This window comes from Sarcophilus harrisii, chromosome 6, assembly GCF_902635505.1.
Source record: "Sarcophilus harrisii chromosome 6, mSarHar1.11, whole genome shotgun sequence".
Lineage (NCBI taxonomy): Eukaryota > Metazoa > Chordata > Mammalia > Dasyuromorphia > Dasyuridae > Sarcophilus > Sarcophilus harrisii.
Window position 1 is genome coordinate 43,433,204 of NC_045431.1, and position 18,243 is coordinate 43,451,446.

General features: G+C 34.3%; 1 long non-coding RNA gene across 3 annotated transcripts in view; it reads right to left on the reverse strand.

Annotated features, from left to right (window-relative positions):
* LOC116419778 overlaps nt 1-18,243 on the reverse strand; it is a 212,345-nt gene that overhangs the window by 138,082 nt on the left and 56,020 nt on the right. For 2 of the 3 annotated variants that reach the window (XR_004230078.1, XR_004230080.1), the window contains exon 2: nt 1,851-1,991. This is a non-coding gene — a long non-coding RNA (uncharacterized LOC116419778). The remainder of the gene's footprint in view (nt 1-1,850; nt 1,992-18,243) is intronic. The other variant, XR_004230079.1, reaches the window with a different exon arrangement.

The window sequence follows — 18,243 nt, forward strand, 5'->3', positions numbered from 1 at the left end:
AGATGCAGAAAATATTTTCTATGGTTACAGTAAGAATCAAATTAAAGGACAGTGTGAGGTAAAGAGAAGTACTAAAGTAGAAGTTTGGAGACATATAGTTCTGCCTTAGTCAGTAACTAGCTGAATATACATGAGCAAATCCTTCATTCTCTATGGTAGTGCTCAGTTTTCTTATTTGTAATGAAAAACCATGGAGTGCAAGGTAGACTAGATTAAGTATTCTGAACTTATGTTCCATGAATTTTCATTTATAAATACTTTGATAACTATAATGGAATGAAATTGATTTCCTTTATAAGGCTATATATTTTATGTATTATTTTAAAAAAACATTCCATAAAGAGGGGTAAGGGAACTTAGATTTCAACAGATTGTAAAATGGGTCCATTCATCAAAATGGTAAAGAAGTCCTAAGCTAAATCCCAAGTCACCATGATCATGCAGATAAAAGCATTTTGAAAAAGTATGAGTTCTAACATTCCAAATGTTATTTATAATAAGGTAATATGATTTTTATAACAAATATCAAGGATGATTCCTATTCTTAAGTTGCTCTAGAATTTGATTGTAATCATGCTGCTCGAAATAAATAGACATTGTTTAGAAGCTTTTTGTATAGGCACTTGTGTTATAATATTGTTTGTTATTAGAAATTTGTTTTTATGAAGATATTCCAATGGTTAGTGTATGATTTAAGACATTATTGTCACTGTTATTAAGCAAATGTCTAAATCGGGCTTAGTGCTATATATAATCCCTGCTTTCAAATAGACATATTTACTGTTTTGTAATAATATATAATCTCGAATAGAACACTAAATCAATCTATAAGAACTTCTCTGATGAAGCCTTTCCTTACTAAGTGGAAAAGAGTAAATTTCCCCTCACATCTGAACTTTGAGATCTCGATTCCCCTTCATTTAAAACCTTATAATATACTTTTCTCTCTGTACTGTTGATATGAGTGCATTATTTTTATGTGACTTTCCCAATGACTTTTCAGTTTCTTTTTTTTATCTGAGGTATAGATGAAAAACTTACATTTGTCTGCTTAGAGATTATAGAGCCACACTTGGACTGACATAGTCCCAGGTTCAATTCTTGTCTCTAACAAACTTCTTTATGAGTTGCCTATGGCAAGCTATACAGCTTCTCAGAGCTCCCAGACTACTAAGACTATGATCAATCAATCAATAAGCACTTATTAAGCACTTACTCTGTGCCAGGAACTTTGATAAAAACTGAGGAACATAAAGAAAAAGGAAAAAAAAAAAGTCTATGCTTAAGGAACTTTCTAATGGGGAAAACAAAACATAAATTAAACTTAAAAGACAAATGTAGAGTAAATGGAAGAAATCTTTGAAGGCATGGGACTTGCAGCTATGAGTCTCAGAAACAATTGCCTGTCTGCTTTGATGGAGAGCTTCCTCTCATGAAATCACAGATACTGATTAATTGTCTGCTTCAGGTTTATGTGACTTCTACAGCACTTTGGCATTATGGGAAAACAAAAACACTAGTTTTCCGGATCCTACTAGAGAGAAGGCTAATACCCTCAAGATGTGAAATGAACATGAATGAGGTTGGAATTTATTTGCTTGACTATGTACATTTGCTATGAGATTTTCTTTTTTCTTTCTTTCAATGCAATGGAAGTGAATTGAAAACACAACACAGGAGCTGCTAGGTAACACAGTGGATAGACCACTTTCTCTGAAATCAGGAGATCCTCAGCTCAATCCTGCTCAGATATTTACTATCTATGTGACTCTTGATAAATCATTTAACCCTGATGCCTCCAAAAACAACAACAAAAGAAAATATAATATACATACAAAAAAAAAACTCACTGGTTTTGGAGACATCATGACTGATACATGGCAGTTTCTTCATATTGAAAATTCTGTGGTCTTTTTGAACTCTGTATCCTATGATTCTGTTTTGCATAATATTTTTAGGAAGTTGCTCAATCAATGCTGCTACTGCTGCTGCTGGTTGTGGTGATGATGATGATGATAATGGAATAAAGAAAGATAAAGAAAAATAATATATCCAGATCAAAACAGCCTCCTGAAACCCTCATCCAACCCAAGGTATCATGGAACAAAACTTGGGAATAAAGATTAAGACTTGTCTTGATACAGAAAGTTAATGCATTCTATTGAACTATAAGAGTATCTCACAGCCATACAGTGATATAGAGAAAATAAGTTTGGTGACAATGAATAGGATTCTTTGAGAAAGAATTCTAATCAAAGAAAATAAAGAAGCTAGTTACAATTCTTTTCAATCATCAATTTAAATGACTGACATGTTCAACGTCTACCTTAGATCTGGGCAAAAACAATGTCAGATAAAAGGCACATTGCCCAGTACCCACTGAAAAATGCTGAGCAAAGTAGATTTATTGAATAATGCAGAGTACAGTAGTGCAAACATGGAGTCAATCAAAGATCCAATAACCTCAAACATAGCAATTCCATTCTGTGATTAGCCAGCATCCACCTTCCTGTTGCCTTCAGCAGCCTGAAAGAATCAGTTGGCTTTTAGCCACGTTTGACAGTATTCTCTCATCCAGCACCAAAAGCAATAAAAATGTGTTCTCCAGATGTGTTAGGAGCAACATCTGGTCCTGCCAACCCAGAAAAATAATAAGAAAAAAACTGTTAAAAAAAAAAAAAATATGTACCCTTCATGGCGGCTACGTATTTTGGATTTTACTATGACACAAATTTCAGCTCCCATGATTTAGCATTAATCTCTGTCTAAAGCTTGCCAGCTGTAAGATGCAGAGCTAAAGGCTCAGACCCGAGAAAGCCTAGGTGTTATGTGGTATGAGTGTTGTTCTTGCAAATATCATCACTTAGGCTGATTCAAAAAGGAAAGAAAATGTCATTATCCTGAAAGAACTTCAATCATATTTTCAAATACATCTGCTTTTCATAGTTTTTAATCATGGCTATTGTCAAAGAAGATAACCAAAGAAGGAAATCTCTGTCTGATTTTGGCTGATGTGTCTCACCCTCCACAAACTTTTAATCTGCAAACCAAAGGGGGGAAAATAAATGGGACACGCAAGACACCTGAGAACAACCAAACTCTCTTTTATTATTATAATTATTACATAATGCTGATAAGAAAGGAAAATCATGGACTTTTTTTTTACTTTGTGTACACATGACATTTGCTTCAGAAAGGGATTTATTTGGAGTCAGAGAACATTAGAAAAGACACTCAGTATGTATGGGTCTTAATTTCTTACTCTGTAAAATGAGGAGATTGGGCAAGATAGTCTCTAAGACCCTTTTTAATTTTATACCTTTGAATCTCTGATGAGGATTTTTTCTATGTTTAACTGATCTGTTTATACCAGAGCAGATCATAAATGCTTTGCAATTTAATAATAGAGCTATAGCTAAAAAAAAAAGTCAGTCCACTATTAAGTGGCAAACATCATGATGATCTCCAAATTATTTGTTAGTACAGACAGGTACAGAGTCCATCACAGGGTTCATACCCTAACCTTTCTAGCTTTGTTAAACTTTTCAGAGCATATGTTCCATTGTTTGTCAGCATATGGTAACCTCCCTTCCATAATTAAGCATTTAAAAAAAATTAATACAGTGTTTTGTTCATACACACATATGAATTTTATGATATACATATGGCCAAAAAAAATGGCTTTTAGTGAGAATTTCTATTGTTGCTAATTCTCTGGTTGAATGATATCATGTGGTTTAATTGAAATAATAGGGAAAAGGTATTGATATATTGAGAGTCCTCTCCAAGGCACAGATCTAACTGTGTCCTCTCCAGTTCAAACTAATTCAGTGAATTTTCCGTTTCCAATGGATAAAATATGAATGCTAGATGTTTGCATTTAAAACCCTATAGTCTCTCTCTAGTCCACCTATTGATATTTATTTCACATTCCTCACCTATTGATAAGATGAAGATGCAAAGACACACATTTAGTTTTCATATAAGGACTTAAAAAAACCCATCCCAAAATGGAATGATCTATTTGAGAGTAAGCTCATTTCCCTTTACTAGGAATCTTCAAACAAAAGATGGATACAATATGTGTTTTAGAGGAGATTTACTTTTCAATTACAAGTTGGACTGGTTGGTTTCTAAGGTCCTTTCCAAATCTAACATGCTGTGACTACAGAAGATCAAGACCCCAAGATTCCAAATAAATAAATAAAATCTTATGTAAAATCTCTTATAGATTTATTCAATTCAATGAATATTTTAAAGAACCCATTGTGTTTTGGACTTCAAGAAAATATTGCTAAAAAAAAAATAAAAAGTCTCTGAATCCAAGAAGTTTACTATATAACAACATGATAAGACATGTTCACAAACAACTCCATTTTCAACTGGAACTTATGTAATAAACGTAGTGGAGAAATTGAACTAATAGGGCAGTTAACTAGAGAGTGGTCAGGGAATGATTGAAAAAGAAAGTACTGGGGCAGCTAGAGGATACATTGAATAGAGCAACTGCCCTGAAGTCAGGAGGATAAAAGTTCAAATCAGGGCTCAGACTCTTAACACTTGCTAGCTGTGTGACTCTGAACAAGTCACTTAACCCCAATTGCTTCACACACAAAAAAGGGTACTATGTGAAGCTGCAGAAGGTCTTAAAGGATTAAAAGGATTTTAATAAGCAGAGATCACAGTCTTTCATATAGATTTTAATGTTTTGTGCTGCACTTACATAGATGATCTCTTACTGCTTCTCTTTTTCTATCTCTGTGTCTCTCACTGGGTGTGTCTCTCTGAGTGTCTCTGTCTCTGTGTCTGTCTCCATCTTTTTCTCTATCTCTATATCTATCTATGTTTCTGTTTCTCTCTCTCCCTCCTTTTCCCTCCCTCCCTTCTTCTTCCCCCCCCCCCATCTCTCTCTCTCTCTCTCTCTCTCTCTCTCTCTGGGTATTAATGCACTGTTGGGGATCTGGGCAGATTGAAATGCAAGCTTTATAGCACAGAGAGAATGTTTTTCATCCTTCACTTAAAGGTAACATTTGAAGTCATGGGAGATCACCAAAGGGAAGAATGCAAGCAAAGAAGAGAAGGTCCGACATCGAATTCTGAGGTTACTTAAACTTAGGGGGCAAGAAGGGAAAGAGAAACTAACATGAAAGAGTGAAAGGTAAGTAGAGAGATGGGAGTGGGATCAGACTAGAATAGTGTAAAGGATATCATGCCCCTAGTTCCTCATTCATCTCTAGTGCTTGTTGAAAGATAACAAGAAGAAAACCCATAATGGCAATAACTCCTCCCCTTCCCCTTAATTAAATACCCACATGGTTAATCTACACATAGTTGCCTGAAGGGAAACTGTTGGTTCTATAGTTTATGAGGTAGCATTATCGGGGCAAAAGTTGGGAACAGATGGGATTTTCCGAGATCAAGATAGAAGTATCATGTTCAGACTCATGAATCAGAATTGTGCATTCAAACAGAAGAAAATCCATGTGTTTTATTTTTCTGTAGCAAACATTATCTCCAAGCATTTCTCTGTTCCTTGGTTGCAACTGACTGTGGTTACATGTAATCACTTAAAGAAGTACATTACATGATTAGTAATCAAATCCAGAATTAGAACTAGCTTAACTGAATCTAAATTCCTTTGGAAAAGATTCTGAGATTCATAGGCAAGGTAAGATGTGGACACAGCCCTCTCCCCAGCCACTCAAACTCCATTGTCTGTGACACTGCTCTCATTACTAGATGCATTCTTTTTTATGACATATGAATGCAGCACAATATCAATTTCACATAATTTAAATGAGAAACATGTCCTGTTGCTTTTATGCTTATGCTGTAAAAATCAAGATACATGAGGGCTCAGGGAGAATCAAGCTCTGAATGTGTTACAAGTGAAATTCTTAATGGCCATAAAACTATGAAAGTTTTGTTATAGGAGTCTTTAAATTCTATCAGAATTACAAATCTGAGAAAGTTTTTTTTTATATTCCTTGAGAATATAAAGTGTCTAATATCAAAGCATCCTAAGAGTAATGTTAAGTTGTTACTCAAGTATATAAAATAAAATCTTGCATCAAAAGCTCTCCATCTATAATGATCCACATTGTTCTCTATGCATTGTTCTTATAGAATTAATTACAATATTAATCATTTTGATATTCCAAATGCAACTTAAACTTACTAGAATGGTATAAACGACACTGGACAAGACCACAACAAATTGTCTATTGTTAAAATAAATGTTGTAGATTTTTTATAATACAGCTTTCTAAACTGACACATAAGCAAATTTATATTCCTAAAGCCATGTTACTTCGCGACTCAGGAAATTTCAATGGTTTATGTCTTTTCTCTAGGATACAATATAAACTCCTTTGTCTAGCATTAATGCCCTTCACCATCTAGCTATAACCTATCTTTCTGGACTGATTTCACATTACTAATCTGCACATATTTTGCATTCCAAGATTGAAAGCAAAAATAATTATTGAATCAAACTGATACCTATATCAAAAAACAAGCAAACTAACAGCAACAATAACAACAACAACAAAAACAAAAGCAAAGATATCTGTTTTCTTTTTTCCATAATTAGAAAAATTATGTTCCCATAATTGTTTAAGTAACTACCCTATTATAAAGTTTTAAGAATTTTTAGACATCACTGAGATAAAAATTTGGAGGTGCTGTGTGTGTGTGTGTGTATGTGTGTGTGTATTTAAATCATGTAGCTCTTTTGTTGCTGATGTTTTTATTCTTGCAATTTTTTTTGTATAAACTAAATCATGTTGAGTTTGCTTCTGTTTTCTGTTCCAAACTACCATATCTGGACTGTAGTGAACACTGTAGTCAATAGTAACATTCAATAATTCATTGGATCCATGATTTTACTGATATAATTACTTTCTCCAGTGTTACTAATTATAATATATCCATAGCTTAGGTTACTGTACTCCATGCCCTATCATAATTCTCTCATATCCCTCCCCCCCAAAAAAAGTATCCACTCCAAAGATTGATTCAGAGAACTCCTCCAGCTGTTGTTTTTCTCTTTCTCCTCCTCCTCATATGCAAGCTACGGAACTGTGCTGTAGGTGAAAAAAATGATAAAATATCATTTTTCCAAAATGCCTGGCATTAGCAAAATGTCTAAGGTTAAATTGCTTCATATTTAAATCTTGAGTATTAATAAAGAAATTCCAAGTTATTTCATCTGCATAATAAGAAAAGCTAACTAAATTAAGCATTTCATTCCAAACCTGGGAGAAGCCTTCAGAGGCCAGTTAACTCATCCTTAGATTTCAGATAGGGCAGTCCCTAAGCAAGCTTAAACACATGGGCTTCTTTTTTATTCTGAAAAAAATATCCAGATATGTAATATAAACTTTGATTAGTAGTTCAGCAAAATTTTTCAACCTTTCCAGGAAAATAGTTTTAACATGGGTCCATGAGACTTTCTTCTTGAGTTCTTATTGTTTGTTTCATTATTTCAAAATAATTTTAGCTTTTGAAAGAATAGGTACTATTAACACCCACTGAGAATGATAGTCCATTGTCTCACTTAGTCATGCATCAATTAATCCAATTAAGCAATGCATTAGAACTGTACTTCTCTAAATCTCAGATACAATTAGTTCACATTAAATTTATGTTCTATAGTCCTGACAATTTAGATTCAGGAATAAGCAGTAAAAATTATTCTGAATAGTTATTGTTAAGTACTATAGTACTCTCTCTCTCTCCCTTTCTCTCTCTCTCTCTCTCTCTCTTTCTCTCTCTCATATATATATATATATATATATATATATATATATATGTGTGTGTGTGTGTGTGTGTGTGTGTGTGTAGACATATATAATCATAAGGAAAGAAAAAAGTCACACTAAAAGTTTAAATGAACTTTTATAAGAAAGTATGGTGTATCAGAAAGATCATTGCATTCTCTTTAGAGCTAAAGAACTCTTACTATCAATGACTCAAAGAATTTACTTCATAGGGATTTTGTTGTTTTGACATTTTCCTTTGGAATATTTCTCCCTTTCTTTATCTTTGCACTGCCTCTCCTTGTGTTTCCTGACCTGTGCCTCAGAATCCTTCCATCTCATCAAGACGTAGCTTATATACCACCTTCAATCTTCCTCAAAGGCTCTTATCCTTCTAAAGGTTTTATTTATTTTATATTTATTTGTCTAATAATTACATGGGTGTTCAAAAATTTTAAAGATGGAGTTTTCTTTCAGAGAGAAAGTTAAATCATTAAAAATAAATTTATAATATCTAAAAAAAAAAATCATCACATTCTTCTTCTCCTGTTCAGTTCTCAACTAAACTCGAAGTCTATGCCCAGTGTCTGTCCAATATATATATGCTGATAGATAAACACTATAGGGTGCTAATCATCATCATCATCATTCAATTAAAATAGAGACTGGACCTGTGATTTAATTGATATAAATACAAATGAGAAAAATCTCTCTACCAATGCAAATTGATATCTTCACTGCCATTTGTAGTCTTAAAGGTCACCTGGAGAACTAACAATGTAGTGACTTGCTCAAGATCAGAGAGACAGTATGTGTGACTCTCCTCTGGGTAGGACATAAACTTACATCATCCTGGCTTCAAGATCAGCTCAATTTCCAATACACTATGCTGTATCAGAAGATGTACTACAATATTTAACAGTTTAGGAAAGAGGAAAAGTGGCATATATTTGAATATAATCTGAGTGTTAGTTACTATGGAATATGTATCAAAAATATTAATTGCTTGATGGTGGCTCTTTAGCTTAGCATGTATTATAGCATATTGGAGTACCCTAATTGTGGCTATATTTTATTGGTATTACTGAGAGTTAATTTTAGATGTAAATATCTTTTTTTCTTACCATTTTATTAATTCTTGTTTAAATGCTATGTTATAAATCCCTAAAAATATTTCTATTCTTGGAATTTTACAGACATTAAACAGTTTTTCTTTAGATAGTTTCAGTGATAATTCAACTATCAAGCAGCAGGATTATAACAAGTTATTTGTTTTTAAAAAAAATGTAATTCCTTCAAAAAGAGTGACTACAATTCAAAAAGTTTAAATAAGTTAGATGTTACATATAAAATTGATTTAACCTGAGCATTCAATGGAAGTATAGTGCTTTACAAATCTTAAAATGCTATATAAATGGTAGCTATTATTAATATTAATAATAGTATCAGTACTGATAATGATGACAAAGAAATGAGGTTATCAACAAGGATTTTGATAGATTTCTCAAGAAAGAAGAAGATGTATGAGGTTTTAAGACAACAATTTATACAGTCATATTAAAGGGGAATAAAAATCAGAAAACAATAGATTTGTTTAAAAAGAAGTATGAAATTTTACTTACAAGGACTTTTACAAATTAAAATGGATAATTTTATTTATATATCTGTGTACAGATAACATTCCTACTTTAGTCATATATAATAATCCCTTCATGGGTTAATAATGATCCTCAATTAAATGGCTCCTTTCACTAAAGGATCTATTTTTTTTTTCCTTGGGAGACCAGAATTATAAATTTAACATTATTTCTGCTGTGGACTTTGGGTTTGGTATGATATCATTTACTAAATATTATTTTAATTATATTGCAGTTGGTCAGAACCAGAGAAACCCAAGACTTAGCTATCCTATTATACACATCTGCCAGAATGTGATACCAATGATAATGTTCAAATGAAATAAATAATAAGAGAATGATAAACATAATAGAGAAATTAAGGTGGGATTGGAATTTCCTGGAAGTTTATCTTATGCTAATAAAAAGTCAACATTTTCATTTTATCCCAAGATACTATCATTTTGTTGAGCCTCTCTTTCAAGAAATGTTCAAACAATACAGAATCTACCATACACTAGGTATGTTCTTATATATTACACAAGTATATTATTGTGTATCTAATTTATATTTTAATATATTTAACACCTACTGGTCATCCTGCCATCTGAGGGAGGGAGGGGAAGAATTGGAACAAGAGGTTTGGCAATTGTTAATGCTGTAAAGTTACCCATGCATATAACCTGTAAATAAAAGGCTATTAAATTAATATATATATATATATATATATATATATATATATATATAACACAAGTATTACAGGCACATACCCATATACAAAGACATTCCTAAAGAGTTATCTGAAGATTCAAAGATTTCAAAAGTTTTCCAAAGTTTTACATCTACTGCTTATTATCTTGACAATGCTGCCTTTCTTCTCTATCTCCAGTGAAAGCCTCAACTGCACTGTAGCAATTTCTAGCACATACCTATGTTCATGGTAGGAATTTATAATGAATTTTTCAGAACAAGAAAGAGGATTAGCAAATGGAAAGCATAATGTCCATGACATTTCACATATAATTTCATCTCTCTATGGGTAGATAAGTTTGGGTTAGGTTAATAGTTCAGATCATTAGGTCACAGCAAAGAAATCTCTAAGATGCTGAAGTATTATTATTATGTACAGGTATTCAGAGTGGGTGAAAGTGCAGTTGAGAAACTTTTACCAATATAAAATAGCAAACTTCATTAAATATTAGTCTCTGGTGTTTCACAGAATTTTTTTTCCTTAATTACTTTGTAAATGCATGGCATTTTTAAAATTCTTATTATCTGTCTTTTAATTTCTATGAAAAAAATAAATACAGTGATAAAAATGTCTCACCACCTTGCTGGATCTTATAAAATATGAAAGAAGCCTTCTCAAGATTTGTCAAAGTGAGTATCCACTAGTCAATTCTGATATTTTATATGGTTAGAAAAGTTGCTGATTGAAAAATATCAGAAGTTTTGTTAATTTTTACAAAATATTGAGCAAGAATTTGAAAAACTTAGGAAAAAAGATGGCATCTTCAACACTGTTACTAAACGAAAGTATGAATTCCCAAAGAGAAATCAAAATTGGAAAATGAGCTACTCTCTGAAGGTTAAAAAGCTGAGGAAATAGTGTCTAAGAATGGCATAATAATGTACTTAATGACATTTCTGTATTTTGCCTCAAAATAAAGGAATGACATATTCCTGACAATAGAAAGGAACTTATAATATAGGCTAACTTGTCTTTTTTTTTTTACTTCATTTTGTTTGTTCTTTTGTATCTTGCTGTTTTTTTTTTAATAAAACAAGTGTTTTAAACTGAAAAGGATTGAAGAGAGAAAGAAAAAGAAAAGTCAATGTATATCCATCTATAAGATCATTTATTAAAAAATTCAACTATAATATCAGAAGAAAAATAATAATAGAGGCATTCAGAAGTTGCCAAGAGACAAAAATCACAAAAGGGAACTGGCAATAAAACCCATAGCCAAAGTTCTTAATATATAAATAAATAATGAATGTTATCAAGCAAAATGAAGAAGAGAAGTTAATGCAAAGCAGCAATTTGGTTCTCTTAAGTCTCAAGAAAACTCTTGACAATCATATGGTTCTGGAAGTATATACTTTCTTCAAAAGAGACATGGTATGCAAAAGACTGGAGATGGGGGTAGAGGATATGCTACATATTAAGAACATATATTCATATAAGGAAATCCAGGAACCAGGGTAGAGAAGCATGTGGAGAGCATTTAGGTGAAGTTCAACTGAATAAGGAACAGAGAAGATGTTGTCATTAGAGCATATTAAGAGAACCTGAAAAGAATAAACAGATAAGGAAGGAATCCAGGAAACAGATCACAAACCTGGCATAGAGGCAGAGAACAGTTATGATAGAGGACATCTGCTGGTGTTCTCCCTGCCAAAAAAAAGAGCACCACTAAAAATTTCAATACATGACTTAATAGTAATTTTACTTCTCCAAATGTAGAAGAAAGAAAAGGGAAATCTTTAACAATAAAAACCAGTTGGTGTCAATAATGGGAAAGTCATGCCATCAATCAATAAACAATAAACATTTATTAAGTACCAACTATGTACCAAGAACTATACTAAGTGCTGGGAATACAAAAAGAGACAAGATACAATCTCTGTCCTCAAGGGCCACATAATGTAATAGGGAAACCAACATACAAATAAATATAAACAAAGATATATACAGGATAAATAGGGAAAAAAAAATTTAACAGAGAGAGGGCAATAAAATGCAGAAGTATTGTGGAAAGCTTTCTTTAAAAGAGGAGATTTTAATTGAAACTTAGAGGAAGTCAGGAAGGTCAAAAGTCAGAGCAGAGCATTCCAGGAATGGGGAATTGTAATGTTCTGATTAGCTTTCTGGGGGTCTCAGGACCAGCCTTGGTTTCATCAGAATAATTATCATGAGAATAGTCTCCTTCAGTCTCCCAGTCTATGTCGAGTCTCAGTCAGTCAGTCAACCAGTCAGCAGTCTGCAAATCTCAATGTAATATCCTGCTTTCTAGAGCCCCCAAGTTGGGGTGACAAAATGTACCATTGCTTTCTAGAGCTCTTGTGACGAATACTCTTGCACCCTGGATACCTTAGAATCAGACGGAGTCAGGATAAGCAAAAGTCCTTAGTCTTTATTCTTGGTCTTTAGATGCAGGATCTAACAGGATGGAAGCAGAATCTCTGCAACCGCCTTCTCCCTCTTCTATCACAAAGAGTGACCCTGGCTAGTCTTACTCAACCCCCTAGTCCCTCCTACAATCCTCTATACACCAATCATTGAGCCAGCACAGGATAGTGAGAAGGACCATTTTCCAAGCATATGCCCATAGAGTATTGTCCAGTTGGTAGTTAGCCTCAAGTGCTCATCAGTCCTGACCTCAGTGCATAGACTCAATAGTTTCAGCCCTCTACAAGCTCCCACACCGGGGTGGATTAAAATATAGTGTCCAGACAAGCACTCTGGAGGATCTCAGAACACTAGTCCTTGGTCTTAGTGGAAAAGTGATGAAGGCAGGAGAGCCACCATGAGGCTGGTCAAGTCTTCTCTTCTCAGGCTGAGTTTGTCCCTAGTTTATATATGCTATTACAATTAAATTAATTCATCATACTATCACTAGAGAACCATTATTTGTTGTAAGATTAAATCAATCATACTGAACTTAGAGAACTATTAACACCATGTTAAACTATCAATTCCAATGAGTTAACAACTTGTTGTAAGAATCCTTGAATCAAGTATATTTCTCCAGAGTTCTAGTCCATTACAGGGAATAACCAGAGAGAATGCCCAGAGCTGATAGATCTTGCTCCTGGGATAGCCAAGATATCAGACTCAATGATTCTAGGAATATTTGTTTAAGAATAAGGTAAAAGAAGAATGGAAAGCTTGGAGGGGGCTAGATTGTTAAGGGCTAAGAATGCCAAACAGAGCAGTTTGTATTTGTTCATGAAGAAAATAAGAAGCCACCAAAGTGTATTGAGTAGGAAATTGATATGATAAGACCTGTGTTTTAAGAAAATCACTAAAGCACATGATTGGAGTATATATTGGGGTGTGGAGAGCTTTAAAATAGGCTGATCTACCAGCAGGCTATTGTAATGACCACAGGTTTTGGTGAAGTGATGAGGGCTCATACTAGTGGCCATGTCAGAGGAGAGAATGGGGCATATTCAAGAGATATTTCTAAAAATGAAAATGGCAGGCTTTGTTAAAAACTTGGATATGGGGGTGAGAGATAGTGAAGAATCCAAGATTACTCCAAGATTGTAAGGCTGAGAGACAAGAGGATGGTCTTGCCCTCTACAGTCACAGGAAAGATAGAAGAGCCAGGAAAATCTATGGGGAAAGATAATGAATGATTTCTATTTTAGATGTATTGAATTTAAGATGTCTGAAAGGCAGTTAGAGATGTGAGATTGGAGATTAGCAAAGAGATGGGCAGGGTAGGTAATTCTGAAAATCATCAACTTAAAGATGGTAATTAAATCCATGGGAACTGATGAGATCATCAAGTGAAATAATATAGCAAGAGAAGAGGGCCCAGGACAGAATCCTGAGGAATGAGGATGATCCAATTAAGGAGACAGAGAAAAAGTAGTCAGGTAAAAGGAAAATCAGGAGAGAGAGGGGTGTCCCAGAACACAGAGGTAAGAGAATGTCAAGAGTCAGAGTTATCAATAGTGTTAAAGTCTGCAGAGAAGTCGAGGAGAATGAGAAAAAAGGCCATTCAGTTTGACAACTTAGAGATCATTAGTAACTTTGTAAAGAATAGTTTTGTTGGAATGATAAATTGGGAGGTCAGATTATAAAGCATCAATAAAAGAGATTGTTAATAATAAGAGAGTGCCTGTATCTATTGTAGACAGCCTTCAGAAGAGTTTAGCTAAAAATGGCAGAAGAAATCTAGAATAATATTTAGAGGAGATAGAGGCAGTGCAAAATGTGCCAATTGAAAGGAAGAGACTGAAATTAAGTGAAAGAGTACAAATGAAAAAGGGATAATTCTTGAAGGAGATGCAATGGGATCAAATGAACTCTTGTTCATTTGCCAAGAAGGGCTAGACTTGGTATGGAATAAGACTACCTCATCATTTGAAAAAGGGGTGAAGGAGAAGAAAGTGGCAGAAAGAACTTGACTGATAGAGCATATGAGAAGGGGAGAAGAGGAAGTTCACAATAAATGGACTCAATATTTTTTTTTCTGTAAAATATGAGTCAAGGTTCTTAGAGAGTGAAAGAAGGGGGGATCCTGGGAAGTTTGAAGAAGGATGAAAAGTTTTGGAAAAGCCACTATAGAAAGTGAGTTGGTAAGGGATGTGCAGTGGGACTATATAACCTTAATGTTTTATAACATAAATTTGTTGTGGATTCAGTCAGAAAAGTTGCATGAATTTCTCCACTTTCATTCAGCAACATGTGTTTAGGAACAAAGGTGATACATGGTGAGTGTGATTCACAACTGAGGATCAGCTGAGAGTAATCAGCAATGTGATAAAAGGGAAGGAATTCAAGAAAGGAAGGTAATATAGCATTGAATTGGTTCACCAAGGAGTCAAGATAAGAAGAGGAAGAAAGCTGGAAAAGATTTGAGGGATGGGAGAATACAACCTAGATGATGAGTAGGGTTGTTTATGAGAAAGCTGAGGAAGAGATGAAAAGCCAATAGATTATGTTCCGATAAAAGAATTTCTGAATTTCCTGAAAAGAAGGTGGTATATATTTTTTAAGTGATAGCTGGACCAAAAGTGTGACCATCTCTATGTGTGGCTGATGTTGAGTGGAGGAGTAGCACAAAGGAGGAAAATAGGATGAGAAAAAACTGAGTGGTTAGAGTGAGCTGGTAGAACTAACCTGGGGGTTCAGATTCTGCAAGGAAGGAGAACACTCAGAATGCTGACCATAAAGATTTATTAGTCTTAGAGAATGTTACAAGGTGGGAATGACCGGATAATCCAATCCAGTGGTTACCCATGTAGAGGGCCACAGATGGGGAGGAACTGTGGGTGAGGTATAATACCTTCTAGCCCAGCCAGGGAACCTGCTAACAGTGTCTGGCTGGGATTTCCATCCCCGTTGGGGGTTGTGTTGGGCTTCCTTAGAAGTCAGGGGGCATGACAACCTCTGCGGTAATTAAAGCAGAGTTATGCTAATGTGGCAAAGAGACATTTGCCCACAATAGCAAGTTGTTTATGTGGTCCCACATGCACAGTATATAGTAACTGCATGTGCAGTATATAGTTAGTGCATGCACAGTGTGCTATAGTTATGTAAGGGCTAAGGGTATTTGAAATAAAGGAACTCCATGTTTGACCATCCACATGAGTTCTACCTCTTCACTCCTCTCCTGTGAGTAAGGACTCAAGTTGGTTCCCAAATCCTGCAGTGAGCTAGTCAGGATATTGCATTTGGCACCCAACATGGGACACCAAATGTAATGTCCGGACTAGTTCACTAATTGCTATAATTAGAACAGTCATGGATGGTGAATGTATGTTTACCATGTATGTTTACAGATATCATAGAAATTTTCTTTCACAGAAACCTTCTATGTGAATGATAAAATTTCTAGATTGTAATGGCTGTAACCCAAAGAGGTTATTCCCTAGGCAATTGAGTAGAAGGAAGCCCAGACTGAAGAGTTCCCATAGTTTCCATCTGTTTATTTACTCTCCTCAAATCACTCAACAAGCAAGGAAGGAGAAACACCTGGAATGCTGACCATAAAGGTTTATTAGTCTTGGAGAATGTTACAAGGTGGGAATGACTGGACAGTCCAATCCAATGGTGTACACACATGCACATACACACATACACGCACACACACACACACACACACACACACTCTCTGATGCTACCAAGGAATCAAGGGGAGGATTGGTGACTCCACAGAGAGCACTCTTCCTTACCAACTTTCAAGGAGCCTTCTTCCCATGCGCTGTTATTATTAGACAATCACTGAGTAGAGAGAGGTTGTGTGATGTTGCAGTTTATTCTTTTATGGGGACTTATCAGAAACCTGCTATAGGGTTTTTCCAAGCATGCTAACACCACCAATGTGAATAAATAGGAAGTTTAGCAGCAACTTAGCTCTTTAAAAGACTGGTGAAGAAATTGGATATGAAAGCAGGTAATGAAGAATGAATGCAAAATGAATGCATAATTAGATAAGAAAAAAGTTAGGTGTATTAAAAAATAAAAACAAGTTGAGCTGTTGAAGGAAAGGAAAAAAAAAAACAATGAGAAAATAGATTGTAAGAGTGTGCTATATTTTGGGGAGAAAGGATCCCAGAAAAAATAGAAATGTTATTATATGTAGGTAGGATAATAATAACAGAGAGGAAGCTGGTAGGTTTGCCATACACTTACTGTGCTCTCATCTCTATTTGTCCTTCTTTATAATCTTGGATATTTGGATATACATAAATGATAGATATACATATATGAATATATATACAAATACACATACAAACATGTATGTGTGTATGACTTCAATAAAGGTATAGATGACTTGCTTATTGCATTTTCAGATGATAAATAGCTATCAAGAATATTTGATGCATTGGATAACAAAGTCAGAATTCCTTGGTATAAAATATTGAACTAAACTTGGCAAGTTGAAATTTAATAGTAGTAAGGTCACAGTAGAGTTTAAAAATAATTTTTACAAATAGATGAAGGAGGCATGGCTAGGCAGAACTTATTGGAAAACCACTTGGGAGCGTTAGTAAATGGAACATCCAATATAAGGCAATTGTTTCATATGGAAAAAAAAAAATCTCATGTTAACTCAAGCTGCATTAAGTAAAGGATCATCTATGGATTACTGAAAAGAATCCTAATGTAGGTTTCCCTATCCAGACCTCACCTAATATACCTTGTTCAGGTCTGAAGAGTATATTTTAAATAGGGCATTGATAAGCTTAACAACATTCAGAAGCAAGCCCTGAGTTTAAACAATAAGGGAGTGGTTTGAAGGAACTGATGATGCAGATAGAAGAGGAGACCAAAAAGAGAAGATAATTGCAAATAGACTTTGCAAAGATTTACATTTGGGCCAAATGTTAAAAATATAATGATTAGCAATTCAAGACTAAAATAGTCTGCCTTAGGAAATGCTAGACTCTTCCTTTTTTTTTTTTTTTTATGTGAGGCAATTGAGGTTAAGTGACCTGCCCAGGGTCACATAGGTAGGAAGTGTTAAGTGTCTGAGGCCACATTTGAACTCAGGTCCTCTTGACTTCAGGGTTAGTGCTCTATCCACTGTACCACCTAGCTGCCCCTTGGACTCCCATTATTAATAAAGGTCTTCAAATATTGAATGAAAACTTGCCTGCTAGATTTTAAAGATTTTTATCCACTTATATGTTGGGATCAGAGTCCCCTAAAAGTGTGTGTGTGTGTGTGTGTGTGTGTGTGTGTGTGTGTGTATAACGGACCTTTTAACAGTCTGATAAAGTTTATGGATGTCTCAGGGGAAACTGTTTGATGCCTAGAATCATGATTAATGAAATGCTAAGTTTCAATTCAAAGTTGATCAAAATTTACATTTCTCTTAAAATTAGACAGGAAAAGGTCAAAATGGGTTCATGACCTAGGCATAAAGAATGAAATTATTAATAAATTAGAGGAACATAGGATAGTTTACCTCTCAGACCTGTGGAAGGGGAAGATCTTTATGACCCAAGCAGAACTAGAGATCATTACTGATCACAAAATAGAAAATTTCGATTATAAAAACTGAAAAGTTTTTTTAAAAAACAAAACTAATGAGACAAGATTAGAAGGGGCAATAAACTGGGAAAATATTTTTACAGTCAAAGGTTCGTAAAGGGCTTTTCAAAATAAGAAATTAACCTAATTT